Here is a 27,146-nt window from a genome sequence, read left to right as displayed (position 1 = left end):
GCTGGTTATCGAGGTGGCTGGGTCGAGGTGGTTGTCATGAGCCACTTAGAAATGCAGTGGGTGAGAAGAAAAATAAACCCTCCCTCCTCAAACTTAATGCTGTAGGAGAAAAGTGTGAGCCCAGTGTGGCATTTTAGTCTTTCTAGGTAAGCCATCTTGTTGTGTGCTGTCTTGTTGTAGCTTGCTACACCCAGCTATGTGGAACAAACTTTTGAATTTGCCCTTGAAATTCTAGAACAGTTATGGGATTATTTCTAACGAGTGGCATTCATGGTCTCTATTCAAATGATGAATTTGGGTCATCCAGAAATGTGGAAGGTATTTTTCCATTTTATCTCTCTGATTTTGTCCTATTTTTTTTAAAGGGTTGCTTTTTAGAAACACCAGTTGGCGGCATGCTGAATCTCTAAATTTGGTTCCCCACATCTTCTGTTTTATTGATGATGATTTTGTGTCATTGTTCTTTGACTGTCTTCTGAGCAAGGTTTTTGCATTGGTCCTGCACAGCATTGGTTTTAGACCCCATGGTTTCCCATTGTGTTTAACGGATAATTCCATTTTGCTCTTAAATTTTTGTATTTCCAGTGTTTTTTCTTCTCTGCCTTTTATACATTTTTAGTCAGTCTCTTTTTAAACAAATAATAGTTATATGTTTTTATTGCCTGGCATGTATTTATTTTCCTCAATCAAATATTCCTCAATCCCTCTGGGATTCCCACAGTGATATATATTTACCCTAGAAAATTAGAAAAGAAAATATGGGTAAGAAAGAATATGTAAATGACCATTATTCCATTAACTCTCAAAAAAATCCCCATCACAGTTAATATAATGAAATGTTTCCTTTCAGCTAAAATTTGCATTTCTTTTTCTTTAATCTTTTAAAGCAAAACTGAGGTGTCTTTAGCATGTACTGCTACCCTTAACTTTTAACTTTGAAACAATTATAGGCTTGTAAGAAGTTTGAAAAAAAGAAAAAAAAAGACGTCTCTCGTGCCCTTGGCTCAGTTTTTTCACTGTGCCATTGAATATAACCTTGACACAACCTCAACACCAAGAAGTTTACATTGGTTGTGTAAAATAAGGTTTCCCTGGTCACAGATTTGATTGATTGAGCATTGACCATCATTTAGCATGAGCTCCTTGGTGCATGGAAGTGTGTGTGTGTGTGTGTGTGTGTGTGTGTGTGTGTGTGAGAGAGAGAGAGAGAGAGAGAGAGAGAGAGAGAGAGAGAGAGAGAGAGAGAGAGAGAGAGAGAGAGAGATTATCTGTAGTTTTATCTGACACATACAGGCATGGGCCAGACAAAACCCAAATACAGAAATCAACACCCTGATGTTGCCCCAGTCCTCACAACCTCTACTCCATCTGCAGGCTCTGGAACACTCCAATTTGCTTCTCTTTAGTCTTGCCATTGGCCAATCATAAGGCATAAAGCCTTGGTTAGACAGAAGGAGTAAGCATGAATTATTTATTATTCATTTTGGAGATCTGTTACAGAACCTGGTGAAATAGCTAATACTTGAGCATAGGTACATTTCCAGATCACTGAGAGTACATTTGCAAATGCTCTCACAAAAACTCCCTGAACACTTTTGAGACAACTCCTCTATTAATTAGCTTGACTTAGTCATCCAACGCTCATACCATTTTGTACCCCATAAGTACATATGTAACTATAATTTTCAAAAAGGTATATAAACAGAATCATACAGCATGTACAAAGCTGATAGTCTAGTGTAGGGTCTGCTGCCCACTATCTAGCTACTCAATAGGCATCGGTTGGGAAGATTATATATAGTTCAATGCTGGCCCTGCAGGATGTTTAAGACATCGTCTTGACAAAGATAGTAATGGTGGTACACATTTGTCAACCTGGGAAGTATAGATAGAAAGATGGCAAAAAAAAGTGAGCCCTTATCTTAAAAACAACAACAAAAAAAAGGGCATGGTTCAAGTAGTATGCCATTTGCATAGCATATTGAAAGGCCCTGAGTTCAAACCCTAGAGAAAATGGGAGGGGCTGAAGGGAGGAGGAGAGAGGGGAGAAGGGAGGTGAAGAGGGATGGTGGAGAAAGGGGAGAAGAGGAAAGGGAAGGAAAGAGAGAAGAAAGGAAGGAATTAAGCTATTGTGAACATTCATGCATAGATTGAGATTCTGCATTATATATTGTTTTTAAAAAGCCCTCATTTTCAAAATTGGTACTTGAAGTGTTTCTCCAGGTCATTGTTGAGTTTTTGGAAACAGTTTTAATGACTGCATAGTATTCTACCATATGAAGGTAGTTCCATTTATTTAACCACTTCTCAACAAGTTCATGTTTCTTTGAGTTTTATTGACAGCCTACCAACTGCTTTTTAGAGTTTTTCCTCCTCTTTCTCATCATAAATCTTTTGAAAATATGTGCACTTTCCATGTAATTTTAGTGCAACGGCACATTTCAAGTACGGTAAGAAATTATTTTCCTATATCCCAGATTGTTGGATTTTAATTCCTCTTTAATTCTCTTGGAAATGGAAACAGGGTCAGGCAAGGCTTGATGTTTGCCAATTGACACTATGGGTGGGTTTTCCTGGCTTTCCCCATTGAGCCTGGGAGTCTTGGTGAATCTTCATCACCACCTAAGGGAGGGCTGATGAACCCGCCTGGCTGCTGTCCAGAGTGCTGAAACCTGCCGGCTATAGCTAAGCGTGGGCAGAGTCCAGCTCTTTGTCTCCCTGACATGAAAGTGAAAATGTATCCATGAATTTGTTACAACCATGGATTCCTTAGCATGGCATTTCCAAACAGCACATTCAACATGAGCCAAAGGACAAAATTTCTACTGCTCCAAACTGCTGCTGTGTGTGTGTGTGTGTGTGTGTGTGTGTGTGTGTGTGGCACACCCTGTATCCTGAACTACCCTTCCCCCCACTTTCCAGCTCACATCTTCTTTGCAACAAGGTCCCACTGTTCATTCCTTCTTCAGTCACAACTCTGGCTATCCCAGCCACCAAGTGGCTCTAATAAAGCAGCTGTATTGTGGAGAAGAGGTCAGTGGGGAAGTCAGTACTTCATTAGAACCTACTTCCTCCACACCAGAGCCACACAGATCTCAGCTCTCAGGGCTTTCCCTCTCCACCCCCCTGCCCTGCCCTTCTTCACCTTCCTGTTCTGTCTCTGGTGGACAAGAAAGAATTCCTTCAGAAGTCTGTGTGGGTGGGGCTCTTGCCAGCTTTGCATCTTGATGTGGCTCGGAGTGATTTTCACAGGGATGGGGTGTTCTACGAATCAGATGCTTCTCGCTTTCCCTCCTTGCTACCTAGAAGTCTGCAATAGTTTTGTGATCTCAAAATTTTCTGCAATACTTCACTGCTTGAAAAACACTTCTGTGCATTATCTCAGCTCATTCATCCCATGTTTGAGTACTGGTTATATAGGCCAGGCTCTGAGAATAACATAGCCCCTTCCCTTTGCTTTGCCTTAGAATTTGCCAATGACTTCACACAATATTTAGCATAAAACTTCCATCACATTCCTAGTTCACTCCCCCCTCCACCACAGTTTCCATGTCCTATCCATACCCCCCACCCCCACACTTCTCTTATAGAGCCCACTACCCACTTCCATCCAGAGAGAGTAGTTATTACCCTGGAACCTGCTTATGACTTTGGTCTGAGATGTTCTTTCTACATGGTCCTATAGCTTACTGCTTCTTGTCTTTCTAACCTCAGCTTCCACGTCCTCTCCTACCAAGATCAAATATTGGCAACAAAAGCACTCCCCCCAACAACCCCTGAGCCCCAAACCAAATCATTGCTCATAGCTGCAGTCTGTAACTAGACTAGGAATGAGCAAGGCCTCCACCAGGACTCAGGTTAGACATTGTGAACACAGTGGCACCAAGCTTTCACATCCCTTGGTTTCTTGCTGTGTTCTTTCTCCTATCTGCCAATCTTCAAGTTGACAAGACCTTGCCAAGAGATGGGCAATAAGATGATGTCAGCCTAAAAGGGGATGTGGTAATGCTTACAGATCCCTTGCCAGGAACTGCTGTTGGCTTCTCTTCTCTGATTTTGAATCTGCTCATGTATAAGCCCACATTCTAGAGGAAAGAAAATAAAATAAAACAGGATTAATTTTCAAAGTGACCCCGCCATCTCTGGAAGAGCACCATTAACCTTATCTACTTAGGAACCTGGTCAGCTTCCCAGCCCCTGTTCCAAGAATGATTCACCCTATTGACGTGAGAAAACAGAGGCCCAAACACACTGGTCCTGGTGTTTACCCACAGAATGTTCCACAGGAGGCTCAGTTTGACTTTTGCTTCCCCCCCCCTCCTCCTGAGGAGATGGAGGAGGGCTGGTTGCTATGGCGACACAGGATGCTGACATCTTTGCTTGGTGCTTCCAGGGAAGGTTTCCTTTTGTTCTTTCTGGGTGGAGGAGGGATGGGATGGGTTGAGCTGAGAGTGGTGCGCTGAGATTGGAGCCTCCACTCCCAACCAGGTAGATGGCATCTGATCTAGAGGCCACTGGTTGTGACTTGAACTCCCATCCCTGTGGAGAATCAGTCTCCACCTTGTTAGTCTCGGCTTCTTCCTCAGGATAAAAAAAAAAAGAACTTTGCTTCACAGAGGCTCTGCTGAGCAAATGAAGTTGTTCTTTTAAGTGATGAGGTGGACACCTACATAGGATAGAGCAAGGTGATAGGTGTTGGCCAGTACAAAATTATCACAGCCATGGTCATCTGGATGTTTATCACCAAGACATTTCCAGGAGCTTCTATGGAGGTGACAGAGCCAGGGCTCTGGGGCAAAGAGAACAGAGGTGAAACCTTTACCCAGCCATTTATGAGCTGGTGAACTCACTTATGTGCTCAAGTTCATGTCCACCATGTTGTGAACAAATAAACTCATGCACGTGCCTCAGTTCCCTTATCTAGGAAAACAGACGATAGAATTTCCCCCTTCCTCCCCCTCCCCTGCCACTTCTCTTCCCCCCCCCCTTTTCAGGGTTGTTTTGAAGATTCAGCAAACTTAGTTCAACCCAAGCATCTGGCACATGAGAGTTAGCCCAGACTGGATTTGAATAGATATCAAACAGCAGGGTAACATTTGATTGTAGGATAATATCTATCACTTAGGAACTTTCAAAGGCACTTCATTGTCAAGGAAGAGTAAAAAGGAAAAGAAAAGAAAATAGTATCTTACAACCTGTTTGAAATAAAATCGATTCCTTAGACAGCTCTAAAATGACCAGTGCCAGGTAGGCCTGGGTGGGCAGTCCTTTGGCCAACCAGTAGACACTTGTTAAGTACCTTCTATGTGGTCAGTTGTTTTTTCCTTTTTTTTGCCAGTCCTGGCGCTTAAACTCAGAGCCTGGGCACTGTCCTTGAGCTTTCTCAAAGCTAGCTCTCTACCACTTGAGCCACAACACCACTTCTGGCTTTTTCTGTGTACTAAGGAATTGAACCCAGGGCATTGTGTATGCTAGACAATGCCATTGGGCCACCCTGTCCTGTGGTGGTCAGTATGTTTTCTGGCATTCCACGTAAGGGAAGAACATCAAGAAGGATCCACAAGGCAATGTGTGAATGAGAATGTGTATTATCACACCAGGAAGATCATTGGAAAAGGAATCCAATTGGCTCCAAAGACCTTCCAGGTGAAAGGCTCCAACGCTGTCTGCTGCTAGGGTCCTGGGTCTTTTCTAGGTCCTGGGCACCCCATTTCTTGCTCTGCTGTGATGAATGCCCAGAGTCTCAGCAGAGTAATGGGAGTTACTTCTGTGCATTGTGCCGTTGTGGTCTTCCTGTGGCTTCCACCCAGTTCACGCTGGCATAGGTCTCTTTGTTTCCCTCTTTGACCTGCCCTCTGTGTGTCCACCACATGGCATGGGCACTTGGTAGGTTTGAGGTTGAGTCTCATCAAGTCCATTGGGTTTGCTGCATCTCCTGGCAGTCCATGCAGGACACTGGATGTACAGCCTGCCTTAAAAAAATGGTTCTTGGGCCAGGAGTGCTCTAGTGGTAGAGTGCTTGCCTAGCATGCACAAGGACCTGGGTTCAATTCCTCTGTACCACATACATAGAAAAAAGCCAGAAATGGTGCTGTAGCTCAAGTGGTAGAGCTCTAGCCTTGAGAAAGCCCAAGGACAGTGCTCAGGCCCTGAGTTCAAGGCCCAGGACTGGCAAAAAATGGTTCTTGAAGATCGTGCTTCCCATCTTATGCCTGGGGATGTCAATGCTCAAGGCAAAGAGCACAGGTCTCTGGGGTCTACCTTGGTCCAGCTACTGAGTGGCTGTGGACTTGTGTGGTGACCCAGGCGAAACAACTGAACTTTCTGTGCCTCAGTTTCCCTACTTGTAAAGTATCATCTGTCCTCTCATACCATTCTAAGACGGATTACATGAGAATGTATATGCATGGGAGGATGGGGTTACAGGCACGAAACTCAGTCAATAATGGCAATCAGTAGTAACCATTATACAAATGTACTCATCCCTTGGTCTTCTTTTAAATTATGAGATTCTTGGTAGAGTTAATGAATGTTAGCATTATTAGCCTCCATGTCAAGCAGGACACCAGTAATAGGTGATCAACCACTGATTACCTAGAGTTCCAATCTTGCCACATGAGCTGTGTGATGTTGAGCAAGACATCCAACTTTTCTGAACCTGGTTTTAAAAAAAATGTATGCTCTGTTAAGATTATGTGTGTGTGCGTGTGTGTGTACACATGCATAAACACACGCGCGCACACACAAAAGTATGCTCACACACATGCCAGAACTGAGTGTTGAACTCAGAACCTGGGTGCTGACCCTTAGATTGACTGACTGAATGATTGGTTGATTGATGCTTAGAACTCTCTGGTTAAGCCACAGTGTTAATTAGACATGAGAGTTTCATAAATTTTCCTGCCTGGGCTGACTTTGAACCTCAGATCCTCAGATCTCAGCCTCCTGAGTTGCCAGTGTTACAGGCATGAGCCACTGGTACCCAGTTTACACTAACAAAATTTCTAACTACCTTCGTTCCCTTTAATTCACCCTACAAATATTTTTAGTGCCCATCTGTGGGGGGGGAGGAGAGGGGGTGGCTGGGAACATGGATCCTACCAGAAAGTTTTGAAGGCCAAGATGCCCCATTAGATGGTAGTGTGCCCTTTCTATATGGAAGGGCTCTCTTCTAGAAAGACTCAGCACTGAACCTGGGAGTAAACTTAACTTTGGTTTGAAAACTACCCAGATGATGGAAACAGACAAAACATCTGTATTGATCTTGAAAGCCGAGGTCAGACAGGAGGTCCATGTAGTACCATAATTAGATTTGAAACCATTGTCCTCAAATCCTTGCTTCATATTATGCAACATGAAACTAGAAATGATTCCTTTCCTGGGAAGGTGTGACAGCTTTAGGGCCAGGGACACTTAATGGAGAGGGAAGAAGTTTGCGGGGGAGGGTGTTGGAGGTGAGAAAAGTGAAGGATGGCTGTTGGGGTCAAGTTCACTGGCTCATAGGCTGTCTCTCAGGGCCTATTATATTCCAGACAGAAAGGTTTGAGTGGAGACTGTATATGTTCCTTGGATATAGGCCAAGTTCACATACTGACCTTGCTGGCTCTCCTTGTTCTCATTGAGTGAGGTCAGTTGCTTGAAAGGAGATCTTCCGCTCTGGTTCTAAACTATCCCTCACTCTCCCCCACTCCAATTCCAAACTGAACCAGCCCACATGCAGTGACAGGTAGAAGCCATTCCTTCAGGAGAGGCACTAGGAGCCAGCTGTTAGAATGTAGACAGAGTAGCTTCCAGTCCTTAGCTGGGGCACTGGTCTGAGTGAGGTATACTCTGTAGGTAGGTGGGTGGGGGTGAGTGGATGGTTCTAGAAAACCATTCTTCCTGTTTTCTTAGTGGGCAAGAATTCACATGGAAATGATCTGAAATAAAAGAGTAATTTGAAATTATTTTGAACTTAACCAAAACGTTAAAGTTGGCAGACCTTGACTCTTGGTTGTGACAGAAACATGGTGAGTTTCAGGAAATCAGAATACTGGGGTGATTCGTGGAAGGCACGTGAGCAGGTCATGTGTCTGAGTGGAAACTGGGACTTTTCCACATTTCCACGCCCACCTCTTCTATCAATTCGTCTTATCTTTGAATCGCCTTTTCCTACCCAATCTCTTCACTTAGACTGGCATTCTCCACTCCTCTGTGGGAGAATATCATATGATATCTATGTGTCCATGTGAAAGTAGACACAGATATCAGCAGGTCTCAAGCTGATCTGGCAAACCAATACAATCAATACAAGTTCCCAGTATCCCGATCTCAGAGGAGGACTCTGATTGGGTCAGGTGTTTACCTGTGGACCATCGATGGTAGGTTAATGTTTTTTTTTTCTATGATGGCAGTTTCTAGAACAACACCCTGGGGGTGGACTGGAGGGGGGTGACAAAGCTATCCAGGCAAACACAAAGTATGAGGGTGGAAGAGGTTATTTATGATAGCCAGGTATAGTACCACAAATCTGTCATTCCAGCTACTTGAGAGAATCACAAGACCAAGGCCAACTCAGATAAAGGTAGTAGAGGGACTCTGTCTCCAAAAACACAAAAATAAAACAATCAGTATCTAGGGATGGGGTGTGACACAAGTAGTCCCATGTTTGGCTAGCATATGTGAAGTTCTGGGTTCAAGTCTTACACCAGAAGAGAGGGAGAGGGAAAAGGAGAGGAGGAGGAGGGAGGGAGGGGGGAGGGAAGAAAGGAGGGAAGGAGAGAGAGAGAAAAAGGGAGGAAGAAGGGAGAGCATAGGATATGAAAACAACAGACTTAGTGTTTTCTTACTGTAGCATAGCTTGGCTGAGACCCTGTCAGAAGCAGCTTCCTCCATTACTTTCTATTTGAGCAACATTTATTGACTGGTAATTGCTAACCTTTGAGGCCTGGCTGTCGTATGATGTAGTTAGATTTGGCTGTGGACTAGAGTCATACGAGGAAAGGAAGGAGGCCAGCCATTCTGCGTGCTCCTTCTGTCTGCTGTACTAGTGTTTTATATCCACACACTGCGTGGACTTAGTATCCCTTTGTTCTGACGTGGAGACAGAGCCCCCACGAGGGGAAGTAAACTCAAAGTCCAAAGCGAAATAAGCGGAGATAACAAATTCTGAAAGTGGTGAAAGAGCCCAAGTGTTCACCCCTAAGCCTCAAGCTCGCTGGTAACTACATTTCTCTCCGCCTTGGTGTCCTTTCAAACTTAGCAAGAAGTTTCAAGAATAAAGTTAGATAGCCAGGAAGGAAGGAAGGAAGGAAGGAAGGAAGGAAGGAAGGAAGGAAGGAAGGGAAAGAAAAAAAGAAAGAAAGAAAGAAAGAAAGAAAGAAAGAAAGAAAGAAAGAAAAGAAAAGCAACCAAGCCAGCTCTAAATGATTCATGATACCCAACATGCATATTTATAGACTCCATCGAGAGTGGAGCACTCGAGGCTCTCTTATGCACACCCCCATACATCTGGAAGCTTCTATCAAGCACTTGGAAGAAAGACTATGCCACTTATTCACCCACACGTGTCTGTGAGGGGATTTGAACTCTCCATGAACTGCCACCACCACACGAGCCAAACTCTTAAGTGCCCAGCTGGGAGAATAGAGCTCCAAAATTTGAATTCTGCTCCTGGCTGCACCAGTCATTCTTTCAGTTAGTTGGATTATTTTTTTTAAGTTACCCCTCAACCTTGGAGCACCAGCCTCACCCCTCCTCTCTCCCTCTCCCCCCCCTCTTCCTCTTCTCCCCTCTCTCCCATTTGAAGTGTTATTTGCTGTGATCATTTGCAAATCTTTATACTAACAAATGATCTCTTTATTCCCTATTAAAGAAACTCCCGTCCTCCTCTTTCCTTTCTTCCTCTCTTTAACCTTTCCACCCATCATCTATCCTATCCATTCCCTATCCTTCTATCCATCATCCATCTATCTTCCTTCCTTTCATATCCATCCATCCATCCATCCATCCATCCTCCATTGGTTTATTCAACAATAGTTTGCTTCATCCTTTCCCTGTGTAAAGCAGTAGAGCACTCAGATGGCAGGTGATGGCTCTTCACTGGGCCTCACAGTATTTCCAGGCTGGCAGAAGGCAGAGACAATGCAAACTGTCCAGTAGGGAGCAATGTGTGAGGTGTGAGGTTGGGCAGGGGAAGGGCTGGGTTAGTATGATGGGTTAGAACTCTGGCTTCCTGCTGTCACCTGCTGCACATCTGGAAATTTATGCTCAGGAGAAAGCAAAGAAGAAAATCTTCGAAGGAAGGGCAGTTGATCTTTCATTGGGAAGCTTTGAGGATTCACAAAGGCAGTTGTGCAGCCTCAACTTTGGTGTCTTTCCAATGCTTTGGTGTCTTTCCAGCTTTGCTGTGGGATGTACGTTTAAGTGAATAAGATTAGGGTCATTCCTAATTGCTTATAGAAAAAAAAAGACTCTTGTTTATGGGCTGAGAATGTTGTTTTTTCAACTAATTAGCTTGGTGGGGCTGAACAAAGAGTTGTTTCTGACCCTCCCCAGGCAATTAAACTAAATGTTCCTATCCTGTCTTACAACTCCCACCTCCTTCTGAGTTTCTGCTGCCAGTGAATGGCACGCCAGGCATGGACACACGCTTTTGCTCTTGTTTTTGCTTTTTAGTTTGCAATGCTAGGATTTGAACTCAGGATTCTGAGCTTGCAAAGACAGGTGCTCTATCTCTTGAATCACGCTGCCGACCACTTGCTGGTTTGATTATGTTCCAGATAGGATTTTGCTTTATGCCTGGGCCAGCCTGGACTGCAATCCTTTTCGTTATGCTTCCCCAGGGTGTACCACTGTTGAGATGGAATCTCAGAAACAATTTATTTATTTATTTTTTGAACTAGACTAGCCTTGAATCTTGATCTTCCAATCTCTGGCTCCCAGGTAGCTAGAATTATAGACTTGAGCCACTGCCCCACCTTTTTTTTTTTTTTTTTAGAGAAAAGGTACTAGAAAACAGTGCTGTTTTCTTGAGTTCTATTATTGTTTGTATACTGTCATAAGTTGCCATGTTTATGATGACTTTGCACAGTAAGGATAGGAACCTACAGAGTTATTACAGGACCTAGGTGTTTATTGAGTATAGGTTTTACCCATAATCCCTAGAGACGCCTTCCTGCATCCATAATCATAGTGTTGAGATCCAGAGAGACTGAAAGTCCTCCAGCCCACCAGCCCACTGTCCCAAAAGGTCAAAATAGAATTAATTCTGGGAATATCAGCAAAATTAAACTTTTTTTTAAAGTCAGTCATGGGGTGTGAACTCAAAACCTAGATGGTGGGTGTCCCTGAGCTCTCTTTTCTACCATTTTGAGGTACAGCTCCACCACTGGTTTTTGAGTGGTTAATTGGAGAGAAGAGTCTCATGCGGACTTTTCTGCCTGGGCTGGCTTTGAACCATGATCCTCAAGACCTAAGCCTCCTGAGTAGCTACTATTACAGGTGTGAGCTTAAAAACAAAAACATTTTTTGAAAGACGGCTATACTTTAAAACTGATATTTATTCAGGAAATACAGAAGCACCACATAACCACTTTGACACAATAAAATAAGTGAGAATAATGTGTATTCTGTAAGCCTGAGCATGTAGGTCTTAATGACAGCTGTACAGTGAAATACTTATGAGCAGAAAAACCTATCTGTGAAGCAGTCGACAAGCTAAATGTCTCCATGAGTATCACTATATTTGGTAATTGTCTGCAAATGCCAGGGTGAACAGCCTGTCTTTCACAAAATTGATCAAAGCTGGTGATAGGTCACCTAAACTCTTGAAGTCTAGGGTGTGGCTATGTCTGTCAGTATGGAGTCCATCACAGCAGAGGAAATTCTGTTCCAGGTCCCATGAGAAAGGTCAGTTGCTGGTCAATGCTTGACGCTAATTCCATAGTACTCACCACACAAAAGGAAAATTTCTTGACCTGATCCACTCAGATTCCTACACCCATTTCCTCTGTAAACACCAGACACACCCAACACCATTCAAATAATAATGGCAACAGTCTAGTGGCAGAGTGCTTGCCTAGCATGCATGAAGACCAGGGTTCAATTCCTTGGTACCACATACATAGGAAAATGCTGGAAGCTCAAGTGCTGAGGCTCAAGTGGTAGAGTGCTGAGCCTTGAGAAAGTCCAAGGACAGTGCCCAGGCCCTGAGGTCAAGCCCATGACTGGCAAAAAAAGAACTACACAACTACTATATGCACAATGATAATATATGCAGATCAAGTTCCAGGGGTCAGGAAGAATATATAATATCTAGGCAGGCAGCCACAGATGGTGACTGAAAAGAAGAAGGTTTTTGAGGTGATATCAATAGACAAAGAGGGCTCTTGGGAAAGCAGTCCCTCATCTGAAAACAAAGTGAGTACTTAGCAAAAAAGATTAAGCTAGGAGCTAGTGACCCACACCTGTAATCCTAGCCACTCAGAAGACTGAGGTCTGAGTATTGTAGTTCAAAGCCAGCCTGGGCATGAAAGTCTGTAAGACTCTTATCTCCAATTAACCACCAGAAAAGCAGAAGTGGTATAAGTTTTAATGTTAATTTGAAAAGGTATAGCTTTTAAAATAAAGGGTATAACCTTTATTTGGTGAAGAGCTCAGGGACAGCGCCCAGGCCCAGAGTTCAAGACCCAAGACTAACCAAAAAAGAAAAGAAAAGAAAAAATTATTAAGTTCATGAAAAAGTGGTTGTTCAAGCTTATCACAAATATTTCATGACCTGCTAGGTATAGTGGAACTGTAGATTTATTATTATTATTATTATTATTATTACTATTATTATTTTGCTGTATTGTAGCTAGGTTTTTCATACATTAAAAATATTCACTGTGTTCTTAACTAGAAACTTTTCTCTGGTTTGGTATCCTTTCCAACATAAAAATATGAATCTTTACATCTTCAAAAACCTATTAGACCTTTCTCTACCACTTTTCTTCTGAAATACTTTTCCAATTAACTTTCAATCCATTTTGTGTCTGATAAGAGATGAAACAGTGCTTCCTAGTTAAGATAGAAACAGCTGATATGTGCATAAGTTAATGCTGTACCGTTCCATTTCTTCTGCTATCGAATATAAGGAGTTTTGAGAAAGTGGGGTAAAACCAAATAATATTTTTTTTAATTTGTCTAGATTTTCTATGCAAACTTTCTCAAACATTTTAAATAAATTAATATTAGGCTTGAAACTTTTGCACAAAAGTTTTCAGTGATATTGCTTTGCCTATTAGCTCTCTCAAACAGTGTGACTATGTGGAGAATATTCAACCTTCATCATATCTGGAAAAGTCAGGGAAGCAAATATAGTTTGAATTATGATTACATGGTTTGATATTGATTCATTATATTTTAATTAACTTTTTGTGTATGTATGCCAGTATCTGGGCCTTGAACTGATGTCAGGCTGCTATCCACTAGATTTTTCACTTGATGTTAATACTCAGCCACTTGTATAACAGCTCTGCCTTTGATTTCTTGGTGGCAAATTGGAGATAAGAATTTCCTGGTCTTTCCTGCCCGTGCTAGCTTTGAGCTCCTGTCCTCATATGTGAGCGTCTTGGGTAGCTAGGATTATTGGAATGAGCATGTGCCTGGCCATATTTTAGTTAACTGTTGATTATATATAGTACTGTTTTGTGATGGATAATATAGTACATTTTACAAATCAAGTAGTAATATAATTTTGAAAGTCATTTTATTTGTGTCTGTCAAAAACAACCAAAGCAGATTAGAATTTATAGATATGGGTAAATGTTTAGATAGAAAAAAACAATATCCCTAATGGTCCATGCCTTAAAACTAGTACCACACATTGATGTAATAGTACAGAAATATGAACCAAAAATTTGATCAAAATGATTGAGTTTGACTTATTGCCTTATTCGGGGCAACAAGTTAACTTCCAGAGTCTCTCATCAAACTCTTGGGAGGCAGTTGTCTTTATTTCAAAGGGTATTGGTGTTAGAAGCTTGTTAGGATGGTGTAGTAGAGGGTTCCAAAGAATAAACAGAACAAGGAGGAGAAATGCAAGATAATGAGAAAACTGTCAAAACTGTGAGACATTATTGACCTTTTGGGAAATCATATCCCAACCTACTGTCGTTCCAGGACATGAGCTGTAAACTTTCTTCTTTATGTAAAGTAAATTTGGGTTGTGTTTCTCTTGTTTAAATTACTGCATCTTAAATAACATAATGTCCAAATAAGGGAAAAAGTGTTTTTAGGCTGGGCCTAAAAAGAGAAATTCAACATTTCTGAGGCTTTTCAGATTAAATTTAGTAAGTATACAATCAATAGTTTTATTCTTAGTGGACAGATTTGAGGGCTTGCCATTGTATTACTTTTAACTTTTTAAAATTTATAACAATATTGTATTTTTTCTTTCTAGGGCCAGTATTCCCATCAGAGCAAAGAATGAATTCCATATTCTGTAATAAAGTTTCATTTGTATCTCCAAATCATGGAGAGTACAGTTTTTAAAACTTATTACTGGGACAAATTACCTTAAGCCTTTTGCTGTCCTAGAGTAGATAGTTTCTTTTTAGCATTATCATTTCGGTTGTTGTACTTCAAAGTTGTTATGTCCTTGAAGCAATGTGCCAGAATGTCAATTTTAAAAATCTTTCTAAAGCCAACAGAGATTTAACTCTTCAAATCATTTCTGAGAGCCTACATAATCCCCCTTAAGTCTCCTAGTCTTCCATTTCAAATAGTTCCATCAGCATTTTTAACTTTATATTGATCTGGTAAACTAACTGGAAAAGAAATGGTGTAGTAATGTGAAGGCTGAGTGAGGCAGAGCGGGTACTCGGTTTTAATAGACACTCAGAGCAACATAGGAACTGCTTGAAAACATCAAGATTTAAATGAGTCAAGTCAATGCTTGTGCATGTTCTTGATCTCTAAGACTGGACACACACATTAGTTTCCCTTTCTTAATTCCAGTCATAGTTTTAACACTTTAAACACCCATTTGTGCAGCTATTTTAGAAATACAGGAGAGAGGGTAAGGTGAGATGAGAGTTGATTTGGCTTTAAAGTATATAGAAATGAGGTGATGCCCAGGAGCCTTCAAAGCCACCATGCCAAGAAATACCAGTGCTTATTATATAGTGAGATTTTGGAAGAGAAGAATAATAATATCCTCCTCTGGTCTTACAGTGTGAGTGTTCACAGTCCTGTATACTTTATCATATCCTAGTGAATTTTTGTCTTTTACTTTCCAATGTTTTTACTTGGAGAATTATACGCACATTCTAGATCAAAAAACTCAATAGCTATGTGCATATGATCATACAGAAATACGATTTATAGAAATGAACTACAAGAGATGGAGATAAGACTTTGGTTTTTGCTGTTTGCCTTTTGATTTTTGCCTTTTGTCTTTTTGATGTTTGTCTGTTTTCTCCTTTGCCACCACTTGTGATTTCTGTACCTTTTGTCTGGTATGTATGTTATCTATTTGGGGGAGGGAGAGGGGCACTGAAATGGTGGGACACAGGGTGAACAAATGTATTGGTGATACTCACTAGATGCTATGTTGAAAATTAACTATAAAAATTGTGGGAGTGGACTGGGAGTTTGGCGTAGCGGTAGAGTGCTTGAATAGCATACATGAAGACCCGGGTTCGATTCCTTGGTACCATATACTTAAAAGCCAGGAGTGGTGCTGAGGCTCAAGTGGTAGAGTTCTAGCCTTGAGAAAGTCCAGGGACAGTCCTCAGGCCCTGAGCTTAAGCCCAGGACTGGCAAAAAAATTGTGGGAGAGTTGGTTACCTCATATTGTAACGGTATTTTACCTTTTATCTGATATATTGTATATGTTTATTTGGTTATTTGAAATAGGATAGGGAAGGGGGGAAAACAAGATGAGTGGCGAGGATGGAGGGAGGGAAATGGGGAACAAGACATGAGAAAGGGTATCAATGTATGTGAAGTAATTCACCTTCTATCTGGTGAATATAATGTAACCCTTCTATTAATTACAAAAATATATTTAAAATGTAAAAAATGTGGGAGAGGAAAGCATTTAAGAAATAGTTACTGAACTGTCGAGTTTAATTAGATCTCTAATTTATTTAAGTCTCTTTTTAACAGGGTCTGCAACAAAAACTCAACAAAAGTTAATTATAATTACAATTGTAATGGTGAAAGGTTAAGATATAATCTGAGGTATATACCCTGCTATTAAGGAACTGGCATTTCTTTTGGGAAAGAAGCTCAGTTCTTCCTTGAACACCTTGAGGGTTTTGAAGAGTAATAGTTCTAGTACAAGAATGGATCACATAGAGAATATTAGGCATTATGGAGGAACATGGATATGATAAAGCTGTCTAGGTATATTCTGGTACCTATACCTATACATCCTAGGCCTCCAGCACTTGTTGAAATTGTGATTTCACTCCCATAGCCTATGGACTAAGGGAGTTAAAATTACTTGGGTACTGAATCAACATTTTAAAGTGAAGACTGTCCAGGAATGTTCATATGTAGATCTGCCTGTAGAAATTGGAGCTAACAAAAGCAGAAATATAATGCTCCACAAATACTGTCTTTTTTAAGGTATTTTTATTGTAATTAATAGAAGGGTTATATTATATTTGCCAGATAGAAGATATATTACTTCACAAACATTACTACCCTTTCTCATGTTTGCAATTGTGATTTTTCTTCTGATATACTTTCTACTCAGGACTTATGTGATCACTGGGAATACGGATTTAAAAATAAATATAGCATTCTCAATTATATTTACATTTCAAATAATTAACTGTGTATGTATGTAGGTCTCACAAATTTCCTGAGAACTTTTTCAGATTTTCTCAGTGGTATGAGCTTCATTTATTCTGGTAGTTTCTCGTTCCTGAGAGCTACCTTGAACTATTATGTAGATTTCTGTATGTACTGCAAACTCCAAGTATGGGGTTCTTCTTTCATGGTAGAGATTATTGCCCTACCCTTACACTCTTCCTTCAAGTCTTAACATGTACATAGTTATCCTCATACTAAGTAGGTATTTTTACTGTTGGTTTCACAGTGAGCTCTACAAAAACAAATTTCACCTGTATAATAAGATTTCTGTTTCTCTTTCTAGACTAAATCCTATAGGACAAGAATTACTTTTTGCTTTACCTTTATGTAGTCTGTTGTACTCAACATGAGAAACCTGCTGAATGAACATATGTAGAATATACAAGGAATAATAAGTCTTATCAGTGTGATTATCATTAACAAGCTACCTTTTTATTTTCTTGCCATATTTTCACAATGTATTTCAAAGATATTAATAGCCATTCTCTTTTATATATTAATGTGATGTTTGTGAGCAATAATTTTTCTATTGTGTGGTGGCCAATTCTGGTTCCTAAAATAATAACAAAAATTCATTGAGCAGGAAGTGGTGCTGTGGCTCAGGATGTAGGGTGGTAGCTATGGGCTGAAGAGCTCAGGGCCAATGCCGAGACCCAGAGTTCAGGTCCCACGACCAAAAACAATAAAACATTATTGAGCACCCTACAATGTCCCAGTTGCTGTTGGAGCTGCTTATAGATATCTAATGTGCACCATAGCCAACCATGAAAAGATCAATGCTAACTTGGAAAACAGTAATTAAGAATCCGGAATGTCAGTTAATTTAGTATTTCACAGGCTATTGATATTAGGACCAGATTAATTATTAATTCTCTATATGGACTGAATCACTAAAAAAATCAAGATCAAAACAAAATCTATTGCTGCTATGTAAAGGAAGTTAGAGGCAGCGTTAAGAAATAATTCAACAATTTGGTGCTGCAGTTTCCAATACACAAGATGCACTTCTGCTTAGATGATAAATATTATAATAATTAAACAAAAGCCATATAATGAATGATTGTTGTCCTTAATCTACTATGTTATCTTTCATCTCCTTTGCTGTCCCTTGGGTAACTCATATCGTTACAGTATCTCACTTTGTTATCTGATATATCGAATTTATTTGTATTTGGTTATTTGAAATTTGATAGGCAAGGGGTAAAACCAAGACAGGGGGTGGGTGGTGGGTGGGGGAGAGGTTAATGGGTACTAAGACATGTGAAAGGGTATTAATGTATGTGAATGAATGCACCTTCTATCTGGCAAATATCATGTAACCCTTTTATTAATTACAATAAAAAAAGAAAAAAATAAATAATATAAAACAGTTTGATTGATATTAAATTTTTGCTTAAAATCTTACCTTTTGTTTTACTTAGCCATAAAAATCATCTCACCAGAAATAATACAGTTTTATAAACCGTGGCATTCTTTCAATCCAGAGATATTTTAAAATGGTGATCTATGTTCATAATCATGTTTGAAACTTAGTTATAGATTATTTCTTTTTTGGAAATAGCTCCTATAAATTAGTATTCTACCTCTTATGTGTTTTTTATTAAGATTTTACATATGAATTTTTCTACATTTGTTTTAAATGTTTGATAATACAACCTTTTTAAGGTTTACAACTCCCAGCTCACAGACTACAAAGTGTTTTAAATTAGTAAGAAACTGGAGAAAATATCAAAGATGTTCAGCTACAACTGCCATGTTTAGAATAGAATATTTGTTATGGTTTGTAGGCTTTTCTAACTCTCAAAAGTCTCTCAAAAAAAGGTGAATTTCTTTGAGCTTTTTTCTTCTCTCTATCATACTTTGTGTTTGTCCTGCTGTCTTTTTAGACATAGCACGAAGCACCTCCCAGATGCAGTCTCTCAATCTCAGACTTCCCAGTCTCCAGAACTGTGAGACAAAAAAAAACTTCTACTGATTATGATTGACCCAGTCTGTGGTATAGCGACTGCATCACAAAACAGACTAAAAAAGAAAATTGATATTGAAAAGTGAGACTATCACTATAGCAAATAGTTAAACATGTGGAAGCAGCTTTGAAGCTGGATAAAAACCAGAAGAATTTGGAAGAGCAGGCCAGAAAACCGGTATTGTCACTAGCAACATATTGAGGTTTGTGCTGGTGAGGATTGGGAGAAAGAAGGGTGCTGTAGAGAAAGTCTGAATCCTCTAAGAAGAGTGCTTAGGTAATTTGACAGAATGCTGATGGAAGTATAGTTAGCCAATCTATGGTGGAAATGGAGAACAATTTCCTGGAAGATGGAGTAAAACCCATCCTCTCTGCAGTCTCTCTCTGCTTTAGAGCTTTGTGGAAGAAAAATATATGATAGATGAACTTACAAAGCCAAAGAAGCAGGGTTGCCAAAGGCTTTGTGGTGTCAACCACCACTGTGTGTCCAATAGAGAACACATGCAGAGAACTGGTATAGAGTTTGGGGTCTAATGTTGCTTTCCTTGTGTGAATTTACGTGGGTCCTGTTGTCCATTTCTTTTTTGATGTATGTCCTTCCACTGTGTTTGAGAAGCACTTAACCTTAACACTTTGATTTAAAACATCCTAGCTAGACAGAATTTGCCTCAGGATGAATCATGTTTTAGGTCTAGTTATGTCTGATTTAGCTGAGAGTTTGGACCTGTGAGTTGCTGTTGAGTTGCTGTTGGAATACGTGAGGATGTGGGGAGCTATGGAGTATAGAATGGATGTATATTGTGTTTGCAGAAGACATGAATTAGACATGAACTGTGGAGGATCCAGGGCAGGATGTTCGCAGGTGGAATGACTCCTCTACACCCTTTTGGAATTTCATTGCTGTGTTGAGGTGAGTCCTTTAGAAAGTCATTACATCATGACAGTGCTGCCTCATAAATGGAGTAATGTTACCGATACTAGATACAGCCTAATTTTTATCGTATTTACATACGTATGTATTTACATACATATGTTGTATTTACACAAAAATACATATCAAATACTAATAAAAATGTGACTTATTGGACTGTTATCTTAAGGGCACTTCTAAAATTCACTTCTCAAAAAGGAGAGTGTTGCTAGTATGGTATATGTATTCTCAAGTTTCTCCATCTCTGCATGCCACTTGCCAACGATCAAATGTTGCTTTCTTTCAACATTTTTATGCAAAGTAGAGCCTTAACATCAGTAAAATCATGCAGAAAATACCCGTGTCCTCTTTTATGACTGTCAAAGTTTGTTTTATAAACTTGGTGACAAAGCTTAAAAGTGGATCTACCTACTCCATCTCTTAGCAACTACCCCATGATTTTATTTTCAGCTCGGATGTTAGAACTTGTACATTCCATGTGGTGATTTGGTATTTAGGTCTCTTGCTTTTATCCTTTCTCTCTCTCCTTGATCTTGGTTCTCAAATTCTTAACACCTTGGAATCTCCCCAGTGCTTTCCAGACGTAAGTCATTTTATATTTTAGTCAAGTTTGCTTGTTGTTTGCAGTGGAAATATTGATCCTCAATGAGCAAGTACTTCACCAATATAAACAGAAATCAAGCCAAGCAAGTTTCATGTTTTTGAACTGTTCTTTCTGTTTTGCTGGCTAATTTTATGATACAGAAATTTAGTTTTCTTGGGTTGACTCATAATTCTACAGAAGATCCTTCTCCAGCACCTACCTACTCACTCTCCTATCTCTTCAACAGGGCAAACCCTACTTCCTTGAATAAAAGATTTCTTCCTGGTGTCTATCTTGCATGAAGAGTGTACAAGGATCATTTTATGTTCTATCCAGATGCTTATGATTGTTTCTACTTTGTTTAGAACCAAGGAACAAACTAGGAGATTGGTCTTAACTCTAAGGAGAAGGATGAGTAAACCTCTTCTGTTCTTTTTCAAGCACCCTATTTTCTGTTCTATTTCAAAACCCTATGGTTAAAATCTGCAGGTTTGCTGCATCTTTCACTACTTTGAGTAGTAAGTGACACGTCTCGGTCTCGTGATGTTGTTTCCTGTATTTTCTGCTTTTGCTAGGATGCTGGTTCTTATTTTCAAGACTAGTGGTTCTTTGCGAAGTATTGAGAAGTTGTGGATTTTTTCCTTCTCTACCCAGGACTTGGCAGAAGGAAGCCATACATTTGTTACTTTTTAATCTATTTTCTGCTTTAGAAATGTAACTCCAATTACATTGTTCTGATTTAGTTTCTTTCCAAATATAACTGGAGTATGGCCATGGCATGTGTACCAGTTCCTCCTAGGATGTCTATTTCAGCTTAATTCTTTTATCCCCCTCATTCCCTTATCAGTGAAACATAGAATTCTTACCATTGCTCCTGTGGATTTGGAGCATCTGGACTCGTGGGAACAGCTAATTCCCTTCATGACCTCTTGCTTAAAACAGTTCCTTATTTAAACATTTCCTTCTATTATGCTCTTCTGTTCTGGGGTATCCAGAGTCCTTTTATTGTACTCATCATTCCTCCCATCTAAATAACTTCCTCAAAAACCTGGCTGGTATCTCTCAGCTATTAGAATTGGTCAGCATTTCCCATTTTTTAAGAAAATAAAATTATTTATGTGGTAATCTTATGTATGGATCATTATAAAATCTCATTATCTGTACCTTAAATAAGTAAAATGTATGCAGTTGTGGCAAGTGTGTCTTTCTTTGTCAATCTCCTTTCTCTTGAATTATCTTTAATTCATTTTGCGAAATTGCCTTTCTTTTACCTGGGCACTTTCCTCCCCTATTCTGAACAATGATAAATACATCCCAAATGCATGATCTTGAAAGTCAAGTTAAGCTGTGAAGACTTTTGAGTGCTGCTTTTAAAGATGAAGAGGAGGTTAAATGAGAACTTGTTAACTCTAGTTCCAGTACCCTGTTAGAATATGCAGTAGTTTGGATACCACAAAATACTTGAGTTTCTGTTTGTATTGCTATCCTATTTCTTTCCTGATTATGAGACATCTATCACTAGCTAAGAAAGCTAATTTACCACTGATACTTTCCATTTTGCTTTTGTGGTTCTGTTACTCCCAGGTAGGGAAGATTGATAGAGGAGGACAAAGGGAAACTGATATAAACAATACCAACAAGGAAAAAGACAGCTTTTCCTTTGATTTTTCTCACCTTTTGTACTCATATCATCTCTTTTTTTCTATATTCATTTAATTGTATTCTCTTTCTCCAAACGAGTTTTTAATACATTTGGTTCCAAAAATTCTCCCTTAACCCTTGCTAACCAATACTATTCAATCAAATGGGTCGTAAAGACTGTCTTGATTTCCATCATAATCTCGGCTACGTTAAAATCATAACTATCCCTAAAAATTCCCCTTTACATGTTTTCTGTGCCATACAAACATCCTTGTCTTTCTTATACAAATTTATCTGAAAATAACTACTTGTAAGTAAAGTCTCATACAAGTTTGTATCTCTTTTATGATATGAATTATGTCTTGGTTGCATTAAAATTCAACAAGAGTACTATTTTGAAACATGTAAGCAGAGGAACGTCTGTTTTGTGATTCTCAAATAAATGTTCAAATTTGTCATTGGAAAATTAAGGTTAGTATAATTATATTGTAACTGGGATTGAAAGTCTATAGCAAAGAACTAGTGTTAGTGGCCTCCAATCCAAAAACTTCACTCATCTCATTATCTATTGATTCATACACAGTAGGCTTCTCATTGACACTGCTGACTTACAGGGACAGCAGTAAAAACATAACAGTAATTCAGAAGGAACCCGAGTTTTGTCAACTTAGCTACACATTTGTGTATCTTCTCCATGCTTTCTGATACGTTAAATTCTGAAGTATGGGGAACATGGTTTCAGTTACCTGACATAATAAAAATCTTAACATTACATGAGATTTAGTAGAACAGTCTAAATTCATTGGTATACTTTTATGTAAAATTGAATGGAAGCATGATTTTCTAGCAGCACGAGTATCAGCATGGAAATTAGTTAATTCATTTCTCATGCAATAGTATAACGATGACATATATACACAATTCTAATAGCTTGCTACAGTCAGAGGGTGAAAGGTCAAATTGTGACTGCTCCACTAATTCTCTCTGGTTGAAGTTCTCTTTATTTGCAACGCAACCATCATCTTCCTTCAGAAAGAGGAAACATGTGACCTTCCAATGTCATTTAACCTCTCTCTGTTTGCTTACCTTGAAAATGATGTCAAAATACCCCAACTCCAGTGTGAGTCAGTGGACATTTTCCTCCTCACAGCTGCAGATGTTTTGTGTAAAGCAGTATGAGTTCTTTCAAGAATACTATAGTATAGTACAGAAATGTTTATTAGAAGTCATAGTGTGAGGTTAGTTATCTGACTCTAATCACAAGTAATAAGACCTGCATCGATGCATTGTTCCCATGTGACTTGATACTTCCGCACAGTTCTAAGTATCTCTGACCTCAGAAGGCCTTTTCAGGAAGGATTGTCATTGGGCAGAAGTTTTAAATGTTTCAGAGGGAATACAATTGGAAAAGGTTTTGCTTGTTTTCTATTTGGCAGCTCTAGGATTTGCTTGCTAGGCAAACATTATTGCTGAACTTCTAGCCCTGGGAAGATTGTGAATCCTGCTCGGCCTGGTCTCTTTAGCCCTTTTGCTTTGTTATATTTAGGAGGCATTCTTATAGAAAAATAACATTTTCTTTCTTACATTTAAATAACACAAATGTAAAAATGCCAGAAAACACTAATAGTTCTATTTTTTTCTGGGAGTTTGAAGTCCTTTATAATAGTTTTAGGAAGAAGATAGCTCTATTCCCAGATAACAGTTGTGAAGAAAACAGACGTGCTCTCACGTATGGAATGACTTGCGTGTGAGTTGTGGAGAGCGTATCAGAAGGAGCCTCTTCCTCACCTGGACGAGGTCTAGCCCAGTGGCCGTGGCCAGCAGTGCAGTGCAGTGCACACATCCCACTGGCCTTATGATCACCGGGTCTGAGTTGATTTGGGGTTTTCTCACTTGGCATATTACCATTGTTTTTGTGTATATTTAGTTGTAAGTTAGGGGAGTAGTGAGCCTTCTTTAGTTTCTTTCAGGAATTTTTTTCCCTTAAACTCAATGTATGTTTTAGGTGATGCTGAACCTACCTTTGGAATTCAGAGTTGGGCTCAGGGCCTTGTAACAGTCAGAGTGCATCAGCATGCAATTGTCTCTATGCGTTTATATGCAATTACTGGAAAAACATACTAGGCTGGGAAATCTGGAGTACTGGTTAAAGGCTTTTTAAAGAATTGGCTTCCAAATAAAGTTATCATCATGAAAATATTTAAATATCCTTGGCAAACAGAAGCTCTGCATGTTTACTTGAAATATCACCTCTGCCTAGTAATATGAGGGAGAGAATGAGCAGGTGGGGTGTGGACACCTGAAAAACCAAAACACTCCCCTACAATTTCAGTTGTATAAATGATAAATATACACAAATACTAAAGTAAAACACATAATAACAATGTGAAAATACTCTCTATAATACTTTAGTTTGTAAAAAAATACTGAACGACACAGCGTAAGGTAAGAGTACACATTGACTTATGGAAATTTTGTGAGTATAAACATTTGCTGTGGTGTATGGCACTGAAGTGTTGAGGAAAATTGACTTGTATGAAATTTGTCTGAGTCAGTCTAAATCAGTAGCTGGACTTCGCTGTTACTATCTAGTGTTTGAGGGTAGCAATTGTGACAGTAGGTAACAACCTTCTACTAAATATTTTCTTTCAAAATGTTGCCACTCATTCAGTGAAAATTTACCGAGATGAATGTGTGGAGTGTACTCCTATCTGTTTATCTGACTAAGTATGTTTCTGTATATTCTTCTTTGTGATATCACAGAGGTTCCTACCTAATGCTAGACTTCCCCTTTATAATATCAGTATCAAGAATCTGTGTAGGAACACCTTGTAATTTGTAAGTAACATATATAAATAATAAATAAAACATGTGAATAACACCAAAGCTAAATATTTTGGATCACATATGATTAAATGTTTCTGCCAATATCTTTGAGAATAGGAACTGCAAAATACATACTAATTTCTTTGAGTTCAGCCTTTGGTAATTTTTCTTCACCCTTGTCATTGCCAGAAAATTCTGGATGTGAAATACCCTTAGTTTAATTTTAAGTAGCTCTGTACCAAAAGGAACTCGATCATACTTACTGTATTATTTTAGTTAATATTCTGCTCAAAATGGCTACCCCTGGGTAAACAGAACAGCTTGAAAACTGCTACCCTAAACTGCTGGGTTATCTCACCCTTCACACCTTTGCAGACACCTGAGTGGAGAGGTCATACAGCTTCTCAGCTATGTCAGTCCTGATGACCCCTGGCATGCAGAATCCAGCTCCACAAATGGCCTTAAAATTACATTTTTGAGCATCTTATAATAGAACTGTTAACATATTAACAATCTGTTAGCAGTCTGGATTGTCATGAGCAAGAACCCACGTACAGTATGAGCCATCATTTATTTTTGGTCCCACCAGGAAAGTACAACATTTATTTTCATAAACTAAGGCAATATAAAAAGCAAGTTGAGATGCACCAAATGGAGTACTGAGAAACAATAAAATGTTGTTGACTCTTTAGTGGACAGAGGACAGCCAGGAGACAGGAAACTTGTTCTTTTACACAACAAGGCAAGCTATTCACTTGTCACTCTGGGAGAGTCTGAATTACTCCATTTGATTTTTCCTTAACCAGGGGTTGCTTGTTTCTGTAATTTATAATTCACAAGTATTGTTTTCCAGAGAGATGCTCTGTTGGAAACATGTCATAGTAGTCTCTTAGCTAACTGAGAAACATTGAGCTACTTTGATTCTCTTTTGGGGATAGAGAACTATGAATCTACACTTACAATATGCAATTCTTTTCAGTTGGAGAAGAATGAATGTCTATATAACAAAGGAAAATGGAACAGTCCTTGTAGAAAATAACTTTACTTACCTTAACTTTGGCAACTGATAATTTGCAAGGACGGAAGCTAAGAATCTTATTATACATAGTATGCATTAATCTTATCGAAGTGACTTTTATATTTAATCTTTGGATTTCATAATTTTTCTTTCAGTCTTGTGTTTTCATGTGGAAACACTGGCTTGAAGTCATTGAATAGACTTTATTTTTGCATAAACACTGCATATTTTCACTTTTTCCCAAGCCCCCAAATCATGGAATTCTGCAAACTAGTCTTCACAGTGGGAAGGGCTTCCTGCCACCTGGCTCCCTGGGGAGACAAGACTCCTTCATGTAAGGGGGGGGATTACAACTGTAGAGGATTCCTGCGCTGTTAATCCAGTTTTCTGTCTTATTCACACTTTTTAGCAAAAAAAAATTATCAAATCAGCTACTCTTCACTTTCTTCTGGAAAGTGTCCCTTTTTGCAGACATCATTAACATTGACATGTCCACATAAGCATACTCGTCCTTTTTGTTATTCTCCCTCCTTGCCATCCCAAACCCTTCCCTGTCATCCCAAACCAATCACAGAAAGCCACATTTTTCATGTACATACATGTGCATAGAGTATTCTGACACTTTTAATTTTATCTTAATGATCTTAATGAGGTATTTTAACCTCATTCAGGTTGACCCATTTATTTGTTTCTTAAGTTATAAAATAGTAATTGAATGTCTGCCAGGTGCCAAACAACTATTTCAGAGATTCAGAAGTGAACAGACACAGATAAAAGGAGATTCCTGCCCTCATGAAAACAAAAATTAAAAGATGAATGTGGTATACATATTTATAGATAGACATAGGTATGTTCATAATCAAATAAGTTACCTAGGTTATAGAGCAACAGGTGAAAAAGAGAGCATAGGGAATTTTTAAAAGGATGAATCAGGGGAGGTTTCAGCAAACAATGTCACATTTGATGAAAGGCCAAGCTGTTGTCAGGAATGGAATTGTTACAAGGATATCAAATACTTTGAGTGTGAATGTTCCCAGCAGAGGAAATGGTAGACTCAAAATGCTTTAGGTCTATTTCAAGACAGTGAAGTTGTCAATACTGCTAGAGTACAGTGACTCAGAGAAGAAACAAAAAGAGATAAGGTGTCAGTCAGTTGGTCACTGCTGTGATAAGTACCTGAGACAAACAATTTGAATGGAAGAAGGCTGGACTTTTCACTTACAGTTTGGGAGGTAACAAAAAAGATTTTACAGTTCTTTTCCTAACATGATCTTTTTCTTTACTGCATCATTGTAGAGGATAATGTATTTGAGTTGAGTGTTTTTTCAGATGTAGA

General features: G+C 39.2%; 1 long non-coding RNA gene across 1 annotated transcript in view; it reads right to left on the bottom strand.

Annotated features, from left to right (window-relative positions):
* Nucleotides 1–661: 661 nt before the first annotated feature.
* The window catches only part of LOC150049999 (uncharacterized), a 33,526-nt gene continuing 7,041 nt past the window's right edge, over nt 662–27,146 (bottom strand). Inside the window, exons 2-4 of the long non-coding RNA XR_016538696.1 lie at nt 4,014–4,085; nt 3,146–3,310; nt 662–736 (exon numbers count right to left, since the gene is read on the bottom strand). This is a non-coding gene — a long non-coding RNA (uncharacterized LOC150049999). The remainder of the gene's footprint in view (nt 737–3,145; nt 3,311–4,013; nt 4,086–27,146) is intronic.

This window comes from Megascapheus bottae, chromosome 18 (genome assembly GCF_031878675.1).
Source record: "Megascapheus bottae isolate mThoBot1 chromosome 18, mThoBot2.hap1, whole genome shotgun sequence".
NCBI lineage: Eukaryota > Metazoa > Chordata > Mammalia > Rodentia > Geomyidae > Megascapheus > Megascapheus bottae.
This window is presented reverse-complemented; position numbering and strand designations above follow the sequence as displayed.